Below are 868 nucleotides of genomic sequence, written 5' to 3' on the forward strand. Positions count from 1 at the left end.
CGATCCTGAGGTCGTACGGGGCGCCTGTCTGGGTTTGTTGGCGGGGTGTGTGTGTGTGTGCGTGCGTGTGTGTGTCGGGGTGCGTGTGGGCATCCACGTATGTGTGAATGCGGTGAGTCTGCATGTGTGTGTCTGCGTGAAAACGTCTCAGAGTGTCTGGGTGTGTTGAAGTTGCGTGTCCATCGTAGGGGTTTTGTGCGTGTGCAAAGGTGTGCGTGTGAGCCGTGGTGTGCGCATAGTTACATGTCTGCTGTGGATGTAAATGTCCGGTGAGTGTGCGCGTGTCTCCGTGCTGTGTCCGGGTGTGTCTGAGTGTAACAAGTGTGTAAATGCCTGAACGGGAGCGCACTTGGTGTGAATGTCAAGTTTTGTGGGACGCCATGAGTCTGTCCCTTGTCTGGTGTGAGTGTGTGAACGAGGGTGTGCGTGTATGTGTGCGTAGGCCCGAGTGTGTGTGTGTCTCCGGGTTGTCTTGTGTGTGCGTGTGAATGAGTGTGGACGTGAGTGTGCACATAGGTCTGGGGAGTGTGTAGCTGTGTGCCTGGGGCGCCTGCCTCTGGACGGGAGTGTGTGCTGAGCGTGTCGGTGTGCGTTGGGATGGGAGTCCTTTGTGGGTCCGCGGTGTCCCGTGTTGGTCCCCGGCGGCGCAGGTGTGGTCACCCTCGAGTGTGCGCGTCGCTTGCCAGTGTGTGTTTGTGTGTCTGGGTGTGGGGGCGGCACCTCCCACTTCCCCTGAGTCGGTCACAGCCGTCTGTCTCCCGGCGTCTCCGGCCCCTCGGGCTCAGGGCCTTTAATTAGTGGCTGGCGGAGGGGGACCCGCCGGGGCGCCGGCCCCCTCCTCCCGCAGGCCTGGGGTGGGCCTTTGTCT

The sequence above is a fragment of the Crocuta crocuta genome, unplaced genomic scaffold, assembly GCF_008692635.1.
Source record: "Crocuta crocuta isolate KB4526 unplaced genomic scaffold, BGI_CrCroc_1.0 scaffold650, whole genome shotgun sequence".
Lineage (NCBI taxonomy): Eukaryota > Metazoa > Chordata > Mammalia > Carnivora > Hyaenidae > Crocuta > Crocuta crocuta.